Source organism: Mus pahari, chromosome 18 (genome assembly GCF_900095145.1).
Source record: "Mus pahari chromosome 18, PAHARI_EIJ_v1.1, whole genome shotgun sequence".
Taxonomy (NCBI): domain Eukaryota; kingdom Metazoa; phylum Chordata; class Mammalia; order Rodentia; family Muridae; genus Mus; species Mus pahari.
Window position 1 is genome coordinate 36,724,111 of NC_034607.1, and position 22,697 is coordinate 36,746,807.

General features: G+C 41.6%; 1 protein-coding gene and 2 pseudogenes across 6 annotated transcripts in view; 2 read left to right on the forward strand and 1 right to left on the reverse strand.

Annotated features, from left to right (window-relative positions):
* Dlgap1 (DLG associated protein 1) overlaps positions 1 to 22,697 on the forward strand; it is an 809,018-nt gene that overhangs the window by 361,147 nt on the left and 425,174 nt on the right. The window lies entirely within an intron of this gene.
* LOC110335487 lies at positions 10,620 to 18,019 on the reverse strand (annotated as a pseudogene).
* On the forward strand, positions 18,254 to 18,862 carry LOC110335488 (annotated as a pseudogene).

Sequence of the window (22,697 nt, forward strand, 5' to 3'; positions counted from 1 at the left end):
AAAAAAAAAAAAAAAAAAAAAAAAAAAGATACACTCACAGAGAGAACTAGGGTAGATGCCCCATATCCTAGAAAAAGGGCTTATGAGAACAGCAGAAATAGAATATCCTAAGGAGATGGAGACATGGTCCTGTCTGAATGAATTAAAATCTTCTGGGAATCCATATTTGCAACATAGTTTTGAGAACAAGGATGCAGGAGAAGGCTGAACGGACAGGGAAGTTAAAAAAAAAAAAAACCAGAGGTTTCAGGTATGCTAACCAGTAGAGAAAACTCAGCTGAATGGGAGCAGAAGGAAGGAGGCCATTAGCCCCCAGTTAGGATTACCTTTTAGACTTAAAAAAAAAAATTAAAAGTTCATTAGAAATAGCAGAAGATGCCATCTCTTCTTACTGATGATAATCAACCTTCCAGTAGCTGCTGACACTTGTAGACAGATTGTTTTTATGCCCTCTGCTGGATGGTTCAGTACTGACCAGTAGAAGTCACAAGCAATATGACTAGTTCTTATCTTCTTCTGTACCATATGTAGTCTAAGATTTATACAACTGTCAAAGAAATGGAGGAAAGAAATCTCAAATTTGTCTAAAGTCTGGATTCATGAGTAGGCAGGTTTGACAGACAGGCCCATCAGGATAGATCCCACTTCTGACCAAAAAAAGATCTGGCAAACTGCATGCTCCATGTTTCATCATGCTGTGAGAAACTCCGAGTCACTCAGAGTCAATATGGTATAAGAAAAGTATAAAAGTCAAAATTTGAATTTCATCATTTTGAAATGTCAAGAATGGGTCCTGATGGCTTAGATTGGAGTTTTGATTCTTCATCATAGATCTGAGTGATTATATTTCTCCCGGAATCAGTGCATTTCTTAAAAGTGGGCAAATAAAGAGCTTTTACAATCTCTGTGGCTGATGTAGTTCACACTTGTACATTTTATTAGTTTTCTGAATCTACTCAGATGTACATCGAACACTGACATGAGCAGTCTCCTGGCTTAAGTAAAAGGCTGCTTGATTTTTGTTCATTCTATGCTAGGGATTGAACTCAGGAGATCCTGTATGCTTACGGCAAATTCTATCACTGAGCTATATCGCCAGCCCTTGTTTTTTGTTGTTGTTTCGTTTTGATTATTTGGGGTTGCTTTGGTTTCTGTTTTAAACCAAGAATTCTCTATGTGACTCAGGCTAGCCTTGAACTTGCCAGCCTAGAACAACCTATATTCCTCCCAGGTTCAGGAAGTGTAAGCATGTGCTGCTGCACTGAGCTAAATGGAAGCCTCTGTGCCTTACAAACTTCAATGATGTCATAGAAGAACCATTTCATAGTCCTGAAGCAGATGTGTACACTGTGGCAGTATGGGTATGTACACCTAGCCAAAGGTTTCACCTCAGGCATTGTATAGTGTGTGGTTTAAATATGCTTGGTCCAGGGAGTGGCACTATTAGGAGGTGTGACTTTGTTGGAGGAAAGTGTGGTGGACGTGGTCTCTAAGACCCTCATCCTAGCAACCTGGAAGCCAGTCTTCTCCTAGAGGCTTTCAGGTGAAGATATAAAACTCTCTGCTCCTCCTGCCTAGACACTGCCAGGCTTCTGCCTTGATGATAATGGACTGAACCTCTGAACCTGTAAGCCAGCCCCATTTCAATGTTGTTCTTATAAGAGTTGCTTTGGTCATGGTATCTGTTCACAGCAGTCAAACCCTAACTAAGACACATATCTTCAGATAATATTGGAAGAAATGACAGCATTGATAGTCACCAGTCGCTGGCACCCAAGGCACTTGGGAACTTAGTTTCTCACTTTCAGTACACAAATCATCTGCATTCTGCTTCATGACTAAATACTCTTCGTTTCATACACAGGGCAGGAATGTTCTTATGTACATTGTTACTGCTCTTGGATGCGCTGCACAAAATTTAGTCATGAAGACACAGCATCAGGCAGCACACTTTGTGCTTGTAACTCAAGTCTCCAGTAATAGTTATGTGATTCCTTTGCAGCTATGAATGCTTTGATAACTGACAACCATTTTACTCTGTTCTTGAGCATAGGGAGGCTCCTAGGCTGTTAATGCATTTGTTACAATGCTACAACAGTTGGTTTCATTCTCTGAAAGGGGTGGCTTGAGACAAGACCTCTCACAAAGACAGGAATGCCCCGGGGGAGGATACTTAAAGCATTTACATAAGCAATGGTAATGTCTTTTAGGTGTTGTCTCAAAGGAGGTGTAAGGAAGATTTGGTTTCAGTTTTCTCCTGAACTTAGACAAACAAAATAAGTTATCAATGTAGGCTGTAAAATACAATTTAGAGAAAACTTCTTGGTTTGAGATCAGGTGCCTGGAAGCAAAAACATAAAGGCCATTATCATGATGCTATAGAGTTCACACTGCAGCCTGCTCCTGTCTCTTGAGTGTGGTGGTCTTCTCTGTCATAGAGCTCAAGCGGAAGCCTTGAGCTTCTAAACCAAGTATCCAAAGCCTCCATTGCATACTCATTCTCTCGGGACATTACAAAAGCTTTCTTTATTCAGTGGTCCAGCACTTGCATGGCATATCTAAGATCCTGAGTTTGATCCCCAGAGCCACAGACAACAGTAAAATAGTTTCACTTGAAAATACTTTGCAAGGATGTATACCTCCTTTTGCCATGAGGCAAGACAGTGACATCTCACCTTCGATTCCCTGGTTAGTTCAGATGTAAAATAATGTGATTACTTGCTTATTTTCTTTTCAAGGGCAATTTAATTGAGAGCACTCAGCACACTGTACTAAGAAGGCTTTTTAAGAGCTAGAGCAGGATAGTACATAGAACTGTCTGTCCTTATCTTCAACCTCAGCCTGTTTCCCGGATTTATATTCAAGTATCATATGATTATTTACCAGTGTTTATGATTTCTGATGAGACTCTGAACCCCAGGCATGTTTTAAATTTTTATTTTTGTATCACAAAAGATCAGCTATCCTCTACTGCATGCTAAGTGAGATGGTATTGTTTTTAACCTAGGAAGAGCAGGCCTGTTAAATTGTCTATTTTCACACTCACTTCAGATGGTTCTGGACAAATTTGACAATACTGATATTGAGATTTGTTCAGTATATTGTATGCAATATTTAGCTCCACACATATCTGAACAATTTTAAGACAAACCAGGTGTTAATATTTACAAAAACAAAACTATGCTTTCTCTGTCACAATTTGAAAATAATCAGCTTTTGAGCAATTATGTTTGGTTGGCCCTCTGTATATCATGTAGACAGACACTAGATGGCAACATGCAAGCTTCGAATGATTCTTTTTCTTCTAGAATCTTCTGATTCTAGGCCTGTAATGTACATTCAGCTCCTGTGAGGTCACTACTATTCTTAGTTACTGTTTAACATGGTGCTTGTTTTAAAGCTTAAAAACGTCAGAAGGAATACACTAGACTAGTCTTTTAAAGACAGCCAAAAGGTGGTAAAGTGTTCTATGGGACGTAAGCCACCACAGACAGTTGTAATTAACATTTATTATGCTACTAAATGGGAGTACGATAAACAGGATAGTTTTGATGCCAAAAATGTATTTTTAATAATGTGATTTGCTACAATCAGATCTCTACTTCCCAGAAGTTCAGATGTAAGTAGGTGTGCATATTAGAAGCCAGAGATGACTTACAGTTGCAGGGTACCAAGTGGTTATGAGTTTTGTTCCAGTTGCCTTGGACACATGTGAAACCATTTTGCTGTCAAACCCACATCTTGGACATGCTAGGCAAGTGATGAACCACTGAGCTAATGAAACTTTTTTAAAATGGATTACTTACACCTGTAAATGTGTGTCTGCTTTCTATTGCTATATGTTGTTTTCTTGGGAGGGAGATGAGACAGTTGCAACTATTGATTCCCAAATCTGATCAATAGAACTCAACAAGTGTATGTGCTTAGAAAGTGTATGTGGGGGGCAGAATTCTCTGAAGGTCAGCTTGAGAGTTTGTATTTACTGCAAGTGTGCTTGCTGATGCTCAATGACTACTTGCATTGGAGTGCTTGCTGTATGGTATGGTGGGGGGATGTTTCTTGTTCTTTTAAAGTCTAAAGTGAGCCAATCCTTTTTATTAGAGACCATAGATGTAGTTCAGAAGATGATTTACTCTTGAATGATAGCCACTATGAATATCCCCCAACTAGCATTAAGTGAAGTCATCAGCCCCTCCAGAAATGAAAGTCAGTGCTTTCATGAACATTGTGTGTCAGATTGAATCTTGAGTGACACACCAAAAGGCCCATGTACTGAAAGCTTGGACTTAGTGTGGGCCTATTGAAAGGATGTGAAAACTAAGAAATAGGACCAACTGGGAAGTCATAAGTCATTGGGCTGTGTCCTCAGTGGAGATGGTGGAACATAAGACCCACCCCACCCCTTCTTGCTTCCTGACTATTAGGTGAACACTTGTGTTCTATTNCATACTGCCACCATCAATGTTGGCTCTTCATAGCCAAAACAATTGGGACTATCAGTCATCTCCAAAACATATCAGCAATCTCCAAAACTGTGAGTAGCATGTTATAGTAGTAATAGGAAGCTAAGTAATACAAGCTTACCACGTTATTTGCTCTTTGTACTTTCCCATTGTCTTCTGTAGATAGATGGATGGATGGATAGATAGATAGATAGATAGATAGATGATAGATAGATAGATAGATAGATAGATTGTATTCTGATTCATGATTTTTACGGGTTCTTCCTTGTCAAAGAAATAAGCACTTCTCATTTCTTATCCTTCTCCATAATTCTCTCTCTTTGACCAACGTGCCCACTAAATGTCTTAGATACTAACCTTTTGTTTTCTAGTTTCAATATCTCAATTGAGTGGAAGGACTGTTCTACATGGCCAATTTGTATTTAGTACTGACTTTGTGTTTTAAGGACACAGTGATCATATTTACCCACTTGATTACCTATTGCTAGGAGTATTCATATATTTTATCCAACTTCCCAACTTAGATTTATTTGCTAGGGCTTGAGAAAATTATAAATTAGGAAGCATCTCAACACCAGGCATCCAATCAGCACTCCCTCTATTCCTTCCTTCTCTCCTCTCTCCATTTTGTGCTGTTTGGCCAGTGCTGTTTCTCCATCATCCTTGGAAAGAAAAACAAAGCATTCGTGTGGATATTATAAAACAGACCAGTGGATCGTGAAAGCTTGGTGGATGTCGCTGCTTTACCTGATTTCATGAAGCTGGGAATGCTAAAGTGACATCAGTGAAATGTGTCTGCCTTTCAAAGACAAGACTCAGAGATGAAGGGGAAAGTAGGAGATGGGTGCATCTAAACCCATCATCATTTTGAAATCTTTTTTCAAAAATTTGTACTGAAATAGATTCTTCTCTCATACAATACATACCAACCACTCTCTCCACTCCTCCTAGATCCCTCCTTCCTCCCCTCTCCTACACATCCATTCCCTCTTCATTTCCTCTTCAGAGAAGAGCAGGTCTACAAAAGACAACAGCCAGACAGAATAAGACACATCCCCCACCTTGGATCCCCAGGCTATACTAAATACAGTGTCTTGGTTACTGCATTAGTTTTAATATAAATACATGCTAGTGTTAATCAGAATCCAGAAAGAGATTTGCCCAGAAACCATGGAATCAGTCACTGAGCTGACTCATCTGCTTCTGCCCTGACTAATTCCTGTTTTAATGCCAGACGTGTGATGATTAATTTCAGGTTTGCTGTCTTCTGTAGCTGCATAAAGTCCAGGCAGGCTGTCTATGCAAATGTTCTTCACTAATTAGATTCAATTGTATTCCCTACTCCAATTATAGAAATTATATTTACAATAAATATTTCCAGTAGAAATTAAGTATGTATAAATATTGCTACAGTAATGAAACTCGTGTGCTAAGGTCCACCCTTTCCTCTCCTTCCAGAGTCAAGAGAAAAATTGGAGGCTAGATTTGGGGTGGGCAGAGAGATAAACATAGTCATAAGAGAATGAAGTGTTAAATTTTGTCTCAAATGACTCCAAATAATATAAATGACTCTCTTTAAGAAGAGAAAAATTATCCTATGTTCTTCCATTCATTCTCAATCACATGTAGTGTTGGAATAATCTAGATATGTAGATAATAGGAAATTTGAGGAAACACCAAAAATTTGAGGAAAATTTTGGTATTTCAACACATAAATTGTTTAAGGAAATATTGTTTGTCTACATTGCTGCAAAGCCAGAATTCATATTCGTTTTCTATCACACAATAACAGTATATCACAAACTACCACATCATAACTGTGATGTCTAAGTCTGTGGGCCAGGAGCCCAGGCATTTATGGCCGTGTAGCATAGGGTGTTATGTAGCATAGGGTGTCCACTCACCAGGGCTCTTCTGTGTGATTTTCTATTCTGAAATTCATTTACTTTCTAGCTGTCCCTCGGGAGTTCCCCCCAGTCATCAGAGGTGACTCCATCCATCTTTAAAGCCAATCACTCCAACCTACACTTCTCCTTTTCTCTTCTAACTTTTATAGTACATCCTCTTCTGCCAAAGGGAAGGTAAATATCACCTGACTGGGGACTTCAAACACTCAGTTCCTTCCCAGCTGTGCTTGCTTTCCAGTGTGATTCAATAATCAATTGCTGGGAGCCTGGGCTCCATCTTCAAGCCACTCTCTTCCACAACATCACGTACTATAACCCCCAAGGGCAATCTTAACCAGAGACAAACTGAAGGATGCAGAATTTGAGCCTTGCTCAGAACTTTCCAAGAGAATTGGCAGACATCATATACTGTAGAACTTGAAGGAATTTAGAAAATTCTAAAGCATTTTATTAAAGCACAGACCTGAAGTTGATTTTGATTTACGGGAATGAAAAGGAATTTATTACTACCATTAGCCAAGATATTCAGCACATTTGGGTTTTGCAAACCTTCCAAATGACTATCACTGCACATTATAAAACTCACCAGCCCAAAACTATCCAATCTAGAATTATGGACAGAATGACAAATCTAAAAGAATATATAGTGCATCCGTTATAAAGATGCTTAATTCTTCTATTGCTCTTCTTGAAAGAAGCATGTCCATGGGAGAAATGCAGGTCTCTTCAATACATCTGTGACCCAATGGGAGAAAAGAAATATTTTCCACAAAAATGTTTCTACCATTGCACATTTGCACCTGAAGCCATAGTTAATTCAAATTGGGATTTCCAACATTTTCCCGCATTACTAACTTCTTTGTATCTTATCTGATCCTTAATGTGTTAAGTGGTTTTGTTGGCGGTGGTGTTTCTGCTTTTATATATACTAGACAAGTGCTCCAACAAGGGGCTGGCTGCATTCCCTGTCCTCCAAAATTATTTAATTATTAAATTATAAATTATTAAATCCCCAGCAGAGACAAAGAGCGACTGGTCTTTTATAGGAAGTGGAGATGTTTTTCTAAGTCCCCCTCAACAGTAGCACCGATGCCCTGTCATTTGCTCACCGTGGGATGTTGAGACAGGAAAGCTGCAATATTGTGTGAATGAGAGAAAGGTCAGCTGTCCACCTTTGTTCTTGTTCTTTAGTTCTGTTTCCTCATGAAGACTATGGGAATCTGAAGATCACTTTTGGAGGGGAATATCAATAGTCAAGGTACTTCTGAGTTAGAAACCGTGCAATTGCAAGAAAAGTTCACTCGGAATGCATGGACTGTTCTGTAAGAATGTCATCTTCTGATGTGAGATTCCTGCTGAGTCTTACAACCTTGCCTCTATAACTGTAGACAGAAGAGGCACCCAGGTCCTGCCCATTCCAAGCATCTCTACAACTTGTTCTTAGAGCTGGCATGAGGCAGGAATTCTGTGCGTCAGACGTTAACTCCAAGTTACCAGTGCTGCATCCTTGTCATGTTAAGGGAGAAAGAAAAGCTCTTCCACTCGAAGTCACCTTACCTAGAGAGCCCAGTTTTGAATTCTGTACTACTTCTTCCTTATCTTTTGTCCTCTGTTTCATGAGTCTTAATGTGTCCCTGCCTGAAGGTTGCCTTATGAATCTGCCCTTCTGCCTATGTCCTCTGTTTCTGTTTCTGTGTCTGTGAGTCTCTCAGTGTGAGTGTGTGTGTGTGTGTGTGTGTGTGTGTGTGTGTGTGTGTGTGCATGTGCACGTGTGTTTCTTTCTCTTTGTTTCTGTGTACGCCTGCCTCCTGTATGAGCTGCGTGTACCTTCTGTCCTCCCTTACAAAGGACCTCATTCTGTCTTTATTGAACAGCACAAAAAGCATCACGTGTGGAAGGAATAGGACACTTAACAGAATTTTACAAAGTATTAAGTCATTGGCTGCAAGTGATTTCTGCTGACCCAGACAACAAACATCATTGTTTATTGACTGAATCTCGTAATTGGTTGTTTTCACCCTTTATGGTAGACTTTAGGAAGTTGATTTTGACTTCTATATTTGCTGCTTTGAGAAAATGGTATACATTCAGTCAGGAGCATGGGAGGATACATTATGTAAGACTATATATAGTCAGGGGCTTGGGAGGGTACAGTATTTAAGACTATATATAGTCAGGGGCATGGGAGGGTACTTAATTCAAGACTATAGCTCTGCATTAGCTTAGGATGGAAGAGTTGACTGCATTGGCAATCCAAAACAAGTAAAGTTTGCTGCTGCATCATCCCTTTAAAGTCAGGTCAGACAGTTTGGGTGCACAGTAAGATAGCAGTCTTAAGTGTTAAGTGACCTCAAGGCGTATCATTAACTGCCTGTGAGGTTCTCTTAGAATGCTAGAGGAGGTTTCAGAACATTGTATTGCTACAGCATGGCAATCCTCCTAATCAAATATTCTCCAGATGGTAGAGGACTAAGAGATATCACAATGTGACAAGAATGAGAATGGGAGCTAGAGAAAGTACCCAAGGAGCTGAAGGGGTCTGCAACCTTATAGGTGGAACTACAGTATGAACTAACCAGTACCCCCAGAGCTTGTGTCTCTAGCTGCATAGGTAGCAGAAGATGGACTGATCGACCATCCTTGAGAAGAGAGGTCCCTTGATCTTACAAACTTTATATGCCCCATACAGGGGAACGCCAGGGCCAAGAAATGGGAGTGGGTGGGTAGGTGGGGGAGGGTATATGGGACTTTCGGATAGCATTTGAAATGTAAATGAAGAAAATACTTAATAAAAAAATTGGTAAAAGTTGAAAAAAAAGAAGCAAGGAAAGAATATTTAACTGACAGAAATAGAGAGAAAATTTTAATATCTGGATTTTTTGCCTAGATTGATATAAGTACATATAGATATATGTAAGCAGTTTCTTTTAGAAAGAAACTGTACCTAGATACTGAATGTAGCCACACTAAGTACATAGAAATACAGTAGAACCATGGGTGTTAAACATATAAATAGTTTGAAAATAGAGTTTGACACTATAGATCAATATTTGCTAGTAGCCATTTGGTCTGTCATTTTTCCAGAAAGCTCAGAAAATATATGTTATGACTTTGATTTTATTCTGGCCCAGGAGTTTATTGATGACTCTCTAGTCTGTGCTATGAAATAAACACAGTATTTTTAATATATATATATATATATATATATATATATATATATATATTAGAGAGAGAGAGAGAGAGAGAGAGAAAATGAATGAGAATGGTTAGCATCTTCCCCAAACCCTGCTCTTCCCCAAAATGAGCCATTAGATTAGCAAACCACAAGAGGTAGAAGGTGTTCTCCACTGCCCCTTTCCTCCATCACAAAGGGGAAAGTACCTTTCTTTCTGGCCCTGAGGATAAAGATGACGTGAATCAGTTAACTGGAGAAAAGCACTCAGATTTTCCTAATTCGAATTTTGAATGACCTGTTTCCCTCATGGAAGAAACATACCACCACCACCACCCCCCAAAAAAAACCCTAAATTTGGGTTAAAGGCACTCATTTGTGAGACATGGCTGGACAGAGGGGCTGGAACTGGGGTGTTTAATTGAGAAAAGGTCCTAGGGAAATGATGAATAACCAGGCTTCTGTGTGCCCTTTGGCTTCTTGCACTCCTTTGAGGACAAGAGGGCTGTGCCTTCCTATGGGGAAGGTGTCTCACACAGGGGATTGCCTTGAGCTGCTTCAAGGGGCATAAAGGACCATGCTTTCAAACTTGTCTACATCCTTCCCTTCTTACAAACACTGGATTACAAGTCAAATATCCTCACACAGGGAGGGGATCTCCAGAGATGGGAATGGAAATGGGTTGGAATTTTTTTTTCTGGCTGTTGCTGCTTCACTTTGTAGCTGGTAAGTAGGCACCTACTTATTTATTTATTTATTTATTTATGCCACCAACAGCACTGTGCAGTTTATTAACCATTCAAGTATAATAGCAGCCGGTGAGATTGGGACAGAATTGGGATCGCAACGTGAACAGATATTCAGCATCTAATGGGTTGGGAAGAAGCCACTACATAACTCTTCACAAACGTCTTCCACAGTCAATACAGTACTAGCCATTAACCCAGCACACAAGTGGAAAAGATGCAATGAGAAAAATAGCTAAGTTAGAAAGACCAACACTTAAAAAAAAAAAAAAAGAGTAAAACACTTTCAGTTTCTCCCCCTTGAGCCCCTAAAACATCTCATGATCTGGATCTACCTATACGATCCTACATCAGCTTCTAGACTATCTGTCAGGAGGGGAAAAGTAAATGACACTGGCCAGTAGAGTCTTTGGATATTTAGGAAGGGGTCAGGGAGAAAGTCAGTTCTCAGAACAACTTTGTCAGCCTCCGTCTCTGTCCGCGGGGTTTTGGGATTCTTTGTTCTTCCGCACCTCTTCAGCGTCAGCTCGCGAGCGCTTCAGCTTGGCCCCCATTTGCGCCTCCCTGTTCTCTTTGTTCGTCTCCATTTTGTGGGTCAGTTTCTCCTCTGCCTTTTTGCTGAAGTTGTTGTTTTCCTCAATGGCTCTCTGAAGCACGTCTTTTTCCTCCTCCCGCTTCTCAGCAAGCGGCTTCAAGACTTCCCTTTCATGAGACTTGCGTCTTTCTACTGCAGCTTCTAATTTCTTCTGGATTTCCTCCAGGAAAATATCCCTCTTCTTTCGGGGGGGGAAAGGGGGAAATCGGGGACAGATTCTTTCGACTCACGCTGAGAATCAGCTCAAAAGAGACTGGCTAGACACTCTCCACAATCCACTGGCAAGGAAAGCCCTGCTCCTCTGTAGGAGCTGCCTGGCCACTCTCTCAAGTAGGCACCTTTTATGATGGAAATGTGGGTGCCATCTCTATTCCTATTTCTCCCCTTTCTGCAGACTCACTAGTTAGACTCTGGGGGTTATAATTATTCCCTTTCCTTTTTAAAAAATTTATTTATCCACTTTACATCTGATTCTTGCCCCACATCCAGGTCCTCCCTCACATAGTCCTTCCTCCCATCCCCCATCCTCTTCTCCTCTGGGAGGATGGAAGCCCTGCTGGGTATCTCCCCACCCTGGCACGTTAAGTCTCTGCAGGGCTAAGTATATCCTCTCCCACTGAGACCAGACAAGGCAGCCCACTTGGGGAAGCATATTCCACAGACAGGCAACAGCTTTAGGGATGGCCCCTACTCCTCAGGACCCACATAAAGACCAACCTACACATCTGCTAAATGTGTGCAGTGGGTCTGGGTCCAACCCATGTATGCTCTTTGGTTGATGGTTCAGGCTCTGCTTTCTAAAGCCAACTTCTCTGTAGGAGGCATGTGGGAAAGTTGCTTCCAGTGAATTCCACAGACACTTTAGTCCCTGAACAAGAGAAGTAGTCCTTTATCCTGCTAAACCCTGCCTTAAAATGACACTGGAGAGAGAGTTCAGCAGTTAAGAGCACTGACTGCTCTTCCAGAGGTTCTAGGTTCAATTCCCAGCAACCACCTAGTGGCTCACAACCATCTGTAACGGGAGCCAATATCCTTTTCTGGACATAAAGTAAATACATATTTTTTTAAAAGAAAAAAAAAAAAAGGACGCGTTTGTCACTTTGCAGTTTAGGTCACATATTTGTCACAGACTGCCACAGCCTCTGCAGGACAGGATATATTTCTAGACATTTTTTCTTGAACATCTTATCTTCTGAACAATATGCTACTGACCTCAACTTAGACCAAACCTATATGGTTTGAGTCGCACAAATCTCTGTAATAGGTTGAGGTTTGTGAGGAACTGGGGGAAATGCGAAAAGAATCTGTGTCTTTAGACTTATGCTTCCTTCACCCTTTGGAAAGGGAGCCATGGTTTTCCTTTCTGTGCTTGAGTAAAGACAGAGATCTCTCCATTCTTAGATGGACAAATAAACCTTGTCATGTGCGCATAAAATGTTTTAAGAATTGTGTAAGAAGAAGTCATCCTGAAACAGACTAAAACTCCATTTCTACCTGGGTACATTATATCCTTCAGGAACTAAACTCCAACTTCATAAGGGCTGTAATTGTTTCTGGTTTTTTGTTTTGTTTTGGTTTTGTTTTTGTTTTTTATTATTTTCTTTATTTACATTTCAAATGCTATCCCGAAAGTTCCCTATACATTCCCCCTGCCCCTGCTCCCCTACCCACCCACTCCCACTTCTTGTCCCTGGCCTTCCCCTGTGCTGGGTCATATAAAGTTTACAAGACCAAGGGGCCTCTCTTCCCAATGATGGCTGATTAGGCCATCTTCTGCTACCTATGCAGCTAGAGACACAAGCTCAGGGGGTACTGGTTAGTTCATATTGTTGTTCCACCTATAGGGTTGCATCCCCCTTCAGCTCCTTGGGTACTTTCTCTAGCTCCTCCATTGGGGGGGCCCTGTGTTCCATCCAATAGCTGACTGTGAGCATCCACTTCTGTGTTTGCCAGGCACTGGCATAGCCTCACAAGAGGCCGCTATATCAGGAAGGACTGTAATTGTACAAGCCAACAGTTACTGCTTACTGTACAGCAATCTGACTTCTACAGTTAATACCTTCTTCAACACTTACGGCTGCATTTAAAGCAGTAGTGTTCTTGTCTAACAACAAAAACAGAGTCACAGAGAAGTTAAAGAACCTTCCAATGTCACCCAGATGGAAAGTGGTAAATTAAAAGTCTGAGCGCCTGAGTTAAGCATCTTCCAAGCTCACAACCTTGCTCACACTTGCTGTGAGCTCGTCATAACCAGACTGAGGTCCACAGAACTGGGAATGGTGAGAATAACCAGACTGAGTCCACAGAGCTGCTAATGATGAGAACAACCAGAAGTGCATTTCCTTGTGGCTCTGACTGCTTTGCTATGGATCTTTGACTGTGTTCTATATTTTCTCAGCATTCATTGAATTGGGCAATTAAAAATTAAAAGTCTAAGTTTGAAGTCTTGGACTGAAAAGCTATTGTCTAGGCCCGTAACACAAACAAAAGTACTTTGCCAGACTTTTGTTACACCTTCTCTGTTCATGTGATATTGACACAAAGTTGACTAATTACCACCCGTTTGCAGGGTTGCAGATCCTATGAGATTCAGTGGGGTTAAGACACAAAATAGATCAGGGTTTAAAATGTCAATTCCTCTCACTTTTCCATTGCTTTTTTTTTTTTTTTTTTGTATATTAGCTAACATTGTGACAAAGAAGTAATTAACTTGTGACTGTATTAGCTGCATTTCTTGTTCCTATGATAGGAAGTAACTTACAGAAAAAGTGTTTACTTGCAATTATGGTTTGAGTCTATCCACTGGAGAGAAGGCATGGATGGTAGCAGATGGCTCCAACCAAGGCAGTGTGAGTGTGGCATCTCTGGCTCACCTCAGAGAGTGTGTCCAGCCAGAAGTGGACAGCCCTGCATCTGCCTCCTTGGACAAAGGGATCCATCCTTCAAAGACGTTTTGTTCTGGGAAAGACATTGTGGGGAAGAAAAGACCTTAAGGAATTCCCAGGGTTTTGAAGGTCATGGATCCATGAGGTATGAGAACATCGGGTCATCTCCATCAAACCCTCTTCCCACAAGCCTCAGGACTCCTGGCTGAAGAGGCAGCGGAAAGATTGGGAGAGCGAGAGTGAGTCGGTACCTGCTTGGAAAGAGTGCCTGCCGTGTTGGATGTCAGCACCATTGCACACAGACACTCACAGAAGCTAAGGCAGCATGCAGAAGACCTGAGCAAGATCCAGCCAGCTAAGGTGGAGGTGGAGGAGGGGTTTACAAGGGCCCTCCCCTACCTGAGGAGCTGGTGGTGGTTGGTGGCTGCCAAGGGAGGGAGAGTCCTTGTTGTTTGTTTGGTTGGTTGATTGGTTGGTTGGTTGGTTTTGAGGATGGAGGGATAGACTCCAATAGATGGCCCCAAGACCATGAACACACAAGCAACATCCAGTAGACCCAGTGCTGGAGAGTCAGACACGTGAGGGTGGGGGCAACATTGGGGGGGGGAAGGTGGGGGGGGCTGGCCAGAGTGAAGTGAGGTTAGTAGGAGGAATGGAGAGAGGGTGGCAGGGGAGAGGAGCATTGAAAACAAGGTATAATGACACACATGTATAAAAACACCATAACAAATCCATTAATTCTGTGATACCATAAAAAAAAATGATTTTAAAAGGGCAGCGTTATCTCAAGCTGCCCACATGAAGAGCAGAGTGCTGGAGTTTGCACCGAGAATGAGGAGGAAACAGCAGTTCTTTGTTGAGGAGCGCTCGCCAGTTACAGGCTTATTTATTTGATACTGAATTCCAAACCTGGCTTTTGCTTTCCTTCCTTACTCCTGAACATACTATATAGATATATAGGTAGATATATAGAAATACAGATAGATAGATAGATAGATAGATAGATAGATAGATAGATAGATAGATAGATATGTGTGTGAGTGAAAGAGAGAGAGGGGGGAGGGAGGGAGGAAAGAAAGAAAAAAAGAAGAAAGAAAGAAAAGAGAGAAAGAAAGAAAGAAAGAAAGAAAGAAAGAAAGAAAGAAAGAAAGAAAGAAAGAAAGAAAGAAAGGTACACTTTGTGTTTATGTTCAATCATGTGAAAATTCAATCTCTGCTTGAAAGAGGAGAATTGTAATTAAATGTTCCCCACAATTCCTCCCGATGGCTGAGCTTTAGGTCTGCTGTGTGCTTTTGCACCAAGACTGATTCCATCCCCTATGCACACCTGGTTTCCATCAGGAAACATGTGCTTTGCATAGATGCTTGCATCAAGAGCCAGCTGTTCCCTTCCTAGTTTAACTTCATATCAAAGGCTCGGTTTGCACTGTAGTATTTAATCTTCTTAATAAAAATGTTTGAGAAGCTGTCACAGCGCCAGCTCTGGTGGCACATGCCAGAAATCCCAGCACTTGGAGTGGCAGGAAGATTGGACTTCAAGGACAACCCTGTCTCAAATTTTCAAATAAAACTGCTTCTATAAGAGATATCTGGCCTGCCCTTCTGTAACTGAGAAACAAATAACCGATTAAACCTTTTCCAAATGGTCTATCTACAGTGCCAAAAAAAAAAAAAAAAAAAGTGGGCACGTGAATTGTAAACACTGAGTCCATTACCACCAAAACTAGACTGATGGTACACGTGGGACCTCTCAGTTGCTGCAGAACCAAGCGCAGCATGCTGGAACAGAAGGGACAGGCAAACTGTGATTGAGTTGGAAAGACTTCATTGTTCCTGATTAAAACAAAGAGAAATCAGTTCTGTAGCCGGAAACCATTAGCTACCAATACAATGTCAAGTGAGTAGGTGTTTGAGTGCCATCTCAAAAGGTTTGCAAGTGCGTAAGTGGTAATTTCCTGGTGTTCTGAGTTCAACAGATTTATTTCAGGAGCACTCCAAAAGCCCAAAATTTACTGAAGTGAGTCTGTATTGTCTGCCTTCACCTAAAATGTCATTTTCAGAGGACCCCATACATAGATGACTGGTTTTTGAGGCTGCACCCCAGCAGGGTTTTTTTTCCCCAAATCCAGCCAGCCTTAGTTGTTGTTGTTGACTTTTTTTTTAATTTAATTTTTAAATGTATTCACTTTACATCCCACTCACTGCCCCCCCCTCCCCAGTCACCCATCCCAAAATCCTTTTCCCTTCCTCCTCCCCTTCTCCTCTGGGTGGGTGGATGACCCCTGGGTATCCCCACCATCCTGGCCCTTCAAGTCTCTGCAAGGCTAGGCATTTCCTCTCCCCCTGAGGCCATATAAGGCAGCCCAGCTAGAAGAACATGTCCCACATACAAGGAACAGCTTTTGGGACAGCCCTGACTCCAGTTATTCAGGATCCTTATGAAGACCAAGCTGCACATCTGCTACATTCCAGCAGGGAGACCTATGTATGTTCTTTGGTTGATGGTTCAGACCCCAGCAAGTATTTTTAAATTCATTTTTTTTCTATACACTCTTCTGTAATGTGAAACATTCCTCAGAACATCTCAGAGCACACAATTGACTTTTCTTATAGGCATGTCATTAAGTCTAGTACTGTATAACCTGAGGTTTTGTGAGTACTCTTTTCTGTGTGGCTATAAAGAAAACATAGTTTAATCCGGTGTACTGGCTAGTTTTGTGTCAACTTGACACAGCTGGAATTATAACAGAGAAAGGAGCTTCAGTTGGGGAAATGCCTCCATGAGATCCAGCTGTAAGGCATTTTCTCAATTAGTGATCAAGGCAAGAGGTCCCCTTATGGGTGGTACCATCTCTGGGCTGGTAGTCTTGGGTTCTATAAGAGAGCAGGCTGAGCAAGCCAGGGGAAGCAAGCCAGCAAAGAACATCTCTCCATGGCCTCTGCATCAGCTCCTGCTTTCTGACCTGCTTGAGTTCCAATCCTGCATCCTTTGGTGATCAACAGCAGTATGGCAATGTAAGCCGAATAAACCCTTTCCTCCCCAACTTGCTTCTTGGTCATGATGTTTGTGCAGGAATAGAAACCCTGACTAAGACATCTGGTATCTGAGAAAGGCGATCAGAAGTGTATGTAGGTAGCAGAAATAATCCCCTTCCAATTGTTTCATAAATTCTAAGCACACTGTTAGATACAGATAATTGAGCTCTACGAGATGATTCTGCAAGGTCACCAGAGGTAGGTGACTCAGGCAACATGTGATAATCAAGAGAGAAATCTCTGTGAAGAGTGAGCCGAATTCACCGGAAGTTAGACTACCGCTGTCCAAGATGACAACGGCCACGTGGATGACAACAGGGATAATATCATTGGAAGTAATTCCAGGTGGAGAGGAAAGACAGTTGATCAATTTGAATGAAGATACGGTTAGTCAAGAAAGAGAAGCCCTAGTGTATGCTGTAGGGTTTAGGGCCATACTGGGTAACAAAGCACCGTGGGCTTTAGAAGGCTGGCAGAAAGGATTTTCAACGTTTTGCTATAAAAATGGTAAATGTTCAAAGAGATGTGTAATTTAATGTAGTTTAAATATTATATGATCTATATGCACTGAATCATTGACTCGTAGTTACCTTATTAATACATGAAAAAAATGTTTTGTGCATCATAGTTATGAACATGAAGTCTCCATGTACTTTTCTCCAGCACAATTGAAAGAGTATATTGTCCACAGTGCATAAAAGTAAATGGGCCAGTCCTGGAGGCTTGCATGACTTGGAAATGTCATATTCATGGGTGGGGAACTGTGCCAGCCTGACTCTGAGACATAGCACAAAAGGTCCAAATGGTCAGATACTTTGAAACTAGGGTTTCAAAGATGACCTTAAATTCTTTATCTAAGAGCTCTAGACTTGAAGTTGAGTTCATATCCCTCAATACTATCCCAACCTTTTATTCAGTATGCTCTGTTGTAAAACACAGTCATATAGCTGCCTAGTGACAGAACCCAAACCAGAACGTAGTCTCTTGTTTCTAGTCTTTCTCATACATGATTTTGACACTGTGGGAGAATAGTTGTGGAGGAGACTGGAGGAATTTAAGGTTATATTCTCTGTTGAACTAGAGTAAAACATTCTCTAAAAACATCTCAAGTATTTTCCCTGGATCTGAAACTGTCTCAGTTATATTCACCGAATGACTAAAATACCATATAGGAAAGTTTGCATTTAATTTATGTGTATGGATTCTTACCCGCATATCTGTCTGTGTACCACATGCATGCCTGCGCCCAAAGGGATCAGAAGAGCATCAGGCCTGTGTGCAGCAAGCCATCCAGTAAGGTCTGCAGAGACTGAGCTAGCAACTGAGACTGAGGCCAAGTCTGAGCCCCAGACCTTCCAGCCTGGAAGAGCAACTGATTGGCAAGTGTGCCTACTAACCAGTGCTTCCTTGCATCCAGTGTGCCAATCTCGCTCTCTCTATTCTGGGAAGATGTTTCTAGTCGGCCTAATGGGAGGCATTGCCTCAGGCAAGAGCTCTGCCATCCAGGTGTTCCAACAGCTGGGCTGTACCGTGACTGATGCAGACGTCATTGCCTGGCATATCATTCATCCAGGATATCATGACCGCTGGTGTATTGTAGAGGTCTTTGGCGCTGAGGTCCTGGTGAAGAATGGCAACACCATCAACCAGAAGGTCCTTGGAGACCTGATCTTAAACCATAAGCATGACCATCAGCAGCTACTTAACTCCATCACCCACCCAGAGATCTGCATGGAAATAATGAAGAAGATCAATAAGTACCTTTTCCAAGGTACCACCAGGTGATTCTAGACATCTCCCTCCTTTTGGGGACCAAGAAGCTGCTTGGGTACACGAAGGACTCAGTGGTGGTATACACCAACCAAGATATACAACTGCCACAAAACAACCTAAACCAAGAGGACACAGAGGCAAGGAAGGATCAATGCCCAGCTGCCCCTCAAGGACAAGGCCTACATGGCCAACCATGTTTTGGAGAACTTGGAACCTGCATGCCAGGCTGGAACACTCCATGGAGTGCCTGTCACTGCGCCTCGGATTCCCAGTGGGCATCGCTAGCCTCTTCTACTGGCTATCCCTTTGCCTCTACCTTCACCCTAGCTGGGCACACCAAGGCAGCAAGCCATAGGCCTCCTTATCCTTGGAGTCCTAAGCCAGGTACCATGTCTTCAACACCACAGTCACTCTGACTCTGGGACTGGCCCCTGTGCTGGGCCAGCTCTGGAGTGCATGTGGGACTCAGAAGGCAGAAAGAAGCCAACTGTTAATATACACCCCTTTGTGCCCTCTTTCTCCTGGCACCACCTGCAGAACAGTCTCCATGGTGAGAGGAAAAGAGCAGTTAACAGTCTCTGTAACCCTACCTGCGGTTACCACTATGTGGAGACAGTGTCTCATGGCACCTACCCCACCGTGGCTACAGCCTCTCTAATAGACCACACACATCCTTCTAAGACTGAAGGGATTCTCCTTCAGTGGGAGCTGCCTCCTGGGTTGAAGCCTTTGACCGGGGTGCAGCGTGGATCCTCTCTGGGGGATGCTGTAGCTAAGCTATGCCCTTGGAGAGATGCATCTCCTAAAGGGACTTTACTGCCCTTCACCACTATATTCCACTGCTGCCTCTGAGTGCTGAGTCCTGTACCCTTGTTACTGTCTGGGCCCTATGCTATCTTACTTCTCTGTCTTCCCCTAGACGTTCCCTTCCCCTGGATGTCCCCTACCCTGCAATATGCATCCCTGACTGCCCTGTGTCCGGCAGCAGCTGAGTTAGGTGCTCCAAATATCATCCTTCTATACTTCGTCTTAATCCAAGTAGAGCAATCATCAATACACTAATTTCTCCTAGACTGTACACCTCTTGATAGCAGGGCTGACTTAACCTGTGTACCCTAGTGGACTACAGTCTGCCCTCCCTTGGTGCTCAGTAAATTAAATTGGTCTTTAAAAAAAAGATAGAAAAGATTTTTTTCAAGCTTAACAAGAGAAAATTACTTTAACACGGCATAAACAAGAAAGCCAATGACTTCTGATCCTAAGCAGAAATATATATTGCTTTGTCAGTGACATTTTTCTTAAATAGGAACAAATCAATGTCTTTTGCAAGTGCTTAATTGTCTGTGACAAATATAGCTTGAAAATAATAAGGAAGATCTATGTTTCCTTCATGTAATAGTTTTAACTTTGTAACCATGTTCTAAAGTTATTAATCAAAAGATATGCAGCATTAGAGTGGCACTAGAGGGGAATATGTTAAAAGGTCCTTAACCAGACCGGTGGCTCTCCTTCACCCAGACTCTGTTCGCACCATCCACTTCCACCTTTAAGAATGAGGCAAGCGGGAAATGTGTGTGTTCTATGTCATACAAGTCAATAGTTAACTTTCCAGTTAGGCCACCATAGTCATGCACACTTTAATCACAGTCATACTACCCGACAACAGGTGACTTAACATTTGTTTAAACAGCTGGAGAACTCTGGTGCAGTGCACAGTCTAGCACTGAGGGTGAAGCTTGCAGCATTTGAAAGTTGAGCACATCTGTGATGCTGGGTTTTTCAGTCCCAGCATACTGATTGCTTAGATGGTTTCCCATTGTGACAGAGACCACAGTAATGGGGTATAAACTCAATGGCTCTCACCAAGCAGGGGCATTCATGAGGGCAGATTCCATGACAAAAGTGGACGAAGTAATGTTTTCTTGGAGAATTGATCATTTGTCCTAAAAGTTGTCCTGAAGATATCATACTGTTGCCCCTCTTGAGGATTATAAAGCCGGTATGTGAAACGGGAAGTCTTTTCAAAACCTGCCTGGACTGACAGCTACATTCAGGAATACTTTAAGGCACATTTCTGCTTAGACTAAGGCAACAGAATTGATTTAGTCATACTACTGACTTGTGTTTTTATGCTCTAGAGTGATTTTGATATGACTGCATATATGTTGACTTAAATTAATTCACAACAAGTACTACATGAGACAGGCTTTGTGGTTATGGGTGGGTGTAGCGCAATGGTATATATTAGCACAGCACCACTACACACACACACACACACACACACACACACACACAAAGGGTTAATGTTCCATAATAATCAGAAAAGTGCAAAATAAGATAAATACTTTTTGACCCAAAATACTAAGGGTATTTTGAAGATCCAATTTGGCAATAAAAATATCTATGCAAGAGTCTTAGTACCACAGGAGTCTGTCAGTAGGAGAAAAGTTGAAGAATTTAGTGTATGATGTTTTGCAGATCCCTCTGCAGTTTCTGAAAAGTATATATACAGAAGACTTCTCAGCAGACTGTAAAGAGACTGGTTTGGTGTGCCAAACTTGTTTCTATGATTTCCAATCCAGAGATAGCTCAGCTTTATCTATAATGATTAAATATTTTATATATGATGGAATTAAGAATATATGTGAACCTTAATAAGCAGAGAAATAATAGCGATAGACTGGGCAGTACTACGCATGCCCTTTCCAATCTAATAATATATGGGGGTCAACTAAGACTTGCTTTTCTTACTACCTGCACTTGGGAAGAATGTTGAATTCATCTGCTCCAATACTCTTATAAAGTGTAAGAGCATTGATTCACAGATACATTTAGCCTTTCTCTCACCAACTAAATATGCTTTCATCTATTAGATGCCAAGTAAGTTCCAACCATTTGGAATCCACAGGTGACCGCCATGGCCTGTGAGTCACCCAGAATCTTGTAGGCAGAGGTTGGATACAGGGGCTCACACCTAACTGAGACCCACCACAGGGAATCATGGGAATACAAGGGTTCAGAATTCCCCCCCCATCACTCTAACTCCATTCTGTAAGCCCTAAGACTTTGATTTCCAAGTCACTTATTTCCAGGCAGAATGACGTACATGCCACTGTTTCTGTATATCACTCAGCCCTGCCATGAAAGGTCTCTGCGAATGGCCCCTACTTAATGCCTCTCTTTTTCCAAACTCTACAGACGGACTCAACGTTTTGATGTAGGTCAGACTATCTTGTCTGCACAAAGTTTATCTTTTCAAACACAAAGCAATGTGGTTCAAGCCACTCAGCTTCTTCCTTTCGTCTGTTCAGCAACTCCTAGAAGAAATTCTAACGCTAGTGTGTGCTTGCTGTCCTGTCCCTCAATGGTGTGGCATGAGCCCCTTGGGAAATCAGTCCTTAGACTGGGAAAGAGAAAATGGCAGATGTCAGAATAATATCAGGGAAAATTCAACTGAGTCTCATTAAATCATTCATTTCTCTATGTAAACTTTCAGAGCTTTTAATTAAGTATTGACTCTTTCATATGTTGTTTCATGTCCCTGTGCTTGTGAATGGCACAGCTCCTCACCTGAAGGTCTGGAGAGAAAGATCTCTTTCAGATGCTTGTCTGAAGTGACCAGTAATCATTTTCCATCCGAAGCAAACTGTCTTCAGTTATGTTTGATCAGCTATCACTTATGTACCATGATCAATATTTTGTTCTAGTATTTTCTCCTTTATAATATTTAATTTCAAAATGTAAAAATATAGAAAATGAGCTATTTTATTACTACTCATAGTAGAACCTTTGGGAAAAAATGCATATTTTGCATGACTATAGCTAACACATGGGGCTTTGTATGTGTGAATAATTTAATATTATTTCATACAATTTTTCTAAGTTGCTCTGCAGTCTTTACAGTGATCATTTTAAATGAAGCAGCATTTTCTAGTCAGCAAATTACTTCACAGTTTCCTTAATGAGTCAGGATGCTTCCATTTACCTCCACTCTAAAAACTCTAAGGGATGTCTAAAGTTCATTAAATTGTCACTGCGTTCAAACAGATACCTCAAAGATTCATCCTCCTTTGAAACTCACTGTTGTAAAGTTCTTTTATATAACTACATGAAAATTGCT